General features: G+C 42.5%; 1 protein-coding gene across 1 annotated transcript in view; it reads left to right on the top strand.

Moving 5' to 3' along the window:
* Positions 1-1,602: 1,602 nt before the first annotated feature.
* podn (podocan) overlaps positions 1,603-2,919 on the top strand; it is a 20,719-nt gene continuing 19,402 nt past the window's right edge. Inside the window, exon 1 of the mRNA XM_035521533.1 lies at positions 1,603-1,617. The gene's annotated coding sequence lies outside the window, so the exon portion shown is untranslated. The remainder of the gene's footprint in view (positions 1,618-2,919) is intronic.

Raw genomic sequence — 2,919 nt, forward strand, 5'->3', positions numbered from 1 at the left:
TGGGATCTTGGAAGTCGCTGTGGTCCACACATTCCAGGATCTCTTACCGTCTGACGAGCCTGGTCTCCAAACACGGGACAAAACACGTGAGAAATGACATGAAGAATGAAGCCTCTTTTAATGCATGTAACTGTACCCACCGTAATCCTATGCTCTGTTGTGTTGCACGTGAAATATATGCAAAACATCCATCACACTGAAAACGACGTTAAAGTTAAATGTGTAATTCTCCTGCTACACATTTCATACATAAATACACAGTTTGCTTCCTTCTGTCTCTTTGCTTTGCTTTTCTCTTTGAAGCAATACAGCACCCCTTAGCCAAACTTAAAGTGTATATGAACGATGTTGAACGATCATTATGATCACACTTATGAGTCACCACTTATACACTCAAACCCACTCAAACGTGTGTGTGTCTACTCGTGCACATTTCACCTTTGCTGGTGATTCATTCCACCATTTTCTAAAGTGTCCTCTCAAAATTTCTTCAAGTACAGATAGCTTTATTAAAGTGACCTGCGTTTAACTGCTGGAACATTATTTAATAGAATTCTTCAGTATGAATGGTTTGAAGCCGGTGAGTTGGGTAAGAGATAAGTGTGTGAGCTAGCAGTACACCCATTCTCCTCCGCTCCCAATAAAGCTGGTTTACCAAAGTCCAAATGATGTTTTTCTGTAAAACGTTTGTTCCTCAAAGAGTCCTTGATAAATAGTTGGTCCCCATATACAAGTGTGAATATAATTATGGGACTGAATGTTTTTAACCAAATTTGAATTGGTGGGATGAATATATTTAATTATGTATATTATAAAATAAATATTTTAAAAGCTATCATATTTTAGTAATATATCATTTGCCTTGTTTACCAGAGCCTTCCTAGTTTTGTTGAGGGTGCCAGACACACTGATCGATAACCCAGAGAATTATATTCCATAGTGTTCGGGTGGTGCTTTCTGTGATTTTCCTTTGTTTGCTATTTTGAGACGCATAGATCTTCTTGTTGTTATTGTCTTATGCTCAGTTCCAGCAGTATACTTCTAGTGTATGTGCTGCATGACCAGGACGATATCACCTGCATATACAAGCTTTTTCCCATTTAATTCTAATCCTACATTTGGTGAATGTTCAACGTGTTTGGCCAGTTTTTTATGTAAATATTGAGGAGTTTGGAGGATAGATTGCAACCTTGATAGACTCCAAAAACACAGTTCTTCTGTTTTCAATCTTTACTTGTTATCCATGTATTTGGTTATAATTAAGTCATGAATCTTTCCTCCGACACCACTTTGAAGTAATTGGAGGAATGATTCATAGTGCCAAACTGGTACAAATGCTTTTTTAGATTTATTAAACATGCCATTGTTTCTCTTTGCTTTGGTGGTGGATGTGCCTTTGAAGGAGTGATTGCATGATATAAATGTCAGTCACATTTATTTCTGTAGCGCTTTTTACAACAGCCGCCACAAAGCAGCTTTACACATGTCAGAGTCTAAGCCCCCAGTGAGCAAGACAAGGGAGACAGTAGCAAAAACAAACTCCCCAGAGCACAAAGAAGAAACCTTGAGAGGAACCGAGACTCAGAGGGGTCTGTCCTCCTCCAGATGTGTTGTTTGGTAAGAATCCAGTTTAACTTTTTGATAGGGTGTACATTTATAATTATGTGTTTTAACAGATGCTGTTGTTGCTGAGAGTGTACAGGTAAAGCAGAACTGTTTATAGATTAGCATATTCTCCTATCAGTTCCTTTATCCAGAGAGAACATTTGTCTAGCTGTAAATCAAACAGTATATTCCAAGGCTCAGGAACATTAATGGATAAAGGAACATGGACAGAGGTATTAGCCTGCAGTGCATCTTATACCCATGTTTAAAATAAGAGTTCAGCTGTTCAAATGAAGGTGAGGGTGTCGATGTTTATGATGTACAGTGTGACGGGACGGACGTGTTTATGATGTGCGGTGTGACGGAACGGACGTGTTTATGATGTGCGGTGCGACGGGAGGGACGCGTTTATGATGTGCGGTGCGACGGGACGGACGCGTTTATGATGTGCGGTGCGACGGGACGGACGTGTTTATGATGTGCGGTGTGACGGGAGGGACGCGTTTATGATGTGCGGTGCGACGGGAGGGACGTGTTTATGATGTGCGGTGCGACGGGACGGACGCGTTTATGATGTGCGGTGCGACGGGACAGACGCGTTTATGATGTGCGGTGCGATGGGACGGACGCGTTTATGATGTGCAGTGCGACGGGACGGATGCGTTTATGATGTGCAGTGCGACGGGACGGACGCGTTTATGATGTGCAGTGCGACGGGACGGACGCGTTTATGATGTGCAGTGCGACGGGACGGACGTGTTTATGATGTGCAGTGCGACGGGACGGTACCTGAGTCTTCCACAGCTGGTCCATTCCTCCAGTTTCACGCTATGTCCCCGCTGTTGTCTTTTAAGTTATACGTCTCTTTCCTTTTATCTTACACTGGTCCTCACACTGGACTGGGATGAAAAGAAGTGAAACGGTTTGAAAACCACATTTGTATTTTGTGTAGTATTCCTGATGACCTCTGACCCTTTGGTCATATATCTGTATAAACAGTAGCTGAGGTGGGGTTCAGCACTGGAGTGTCTGGGTTCAGTTGTGAGAACATTACATCAGTTACTGTAAAGCTCATCCAACAGATAGTGTAACATGGTGTTTTGAGTCGTGGTTCACCTTTTGGGACCCTGGTTTTATGTTTACACATTGTTCTGATCCACTGCTGACTTTGTCTGCTTTGCTCTGTCTGCTGAAGACCCAAACCCTGCGCCTCGCACAGCGGGCTGGAGAGTTAACGTCTGCCAGGCCCAAACTGAGACCTCTCTGATTTTAAATCAACATTAGCTTGTTTTTCGTTTCTTCCAAAAGTGAAAT

This window comes from Electrophorus electricus, chromosome 22 (genome assembly GCF_013358815.1).
Source record: "Electrophorus electricus isolate fEleEle1 chromosome 22, fEleEle1.pri, whole genome shotgun sequence".
Lineage (NCBI taxonomy): Eukaryota > Metazoa > Chordata > Actinopteri > Gymnotiformes > Gymnotidae > Electrophorus > Electrophorus electricus.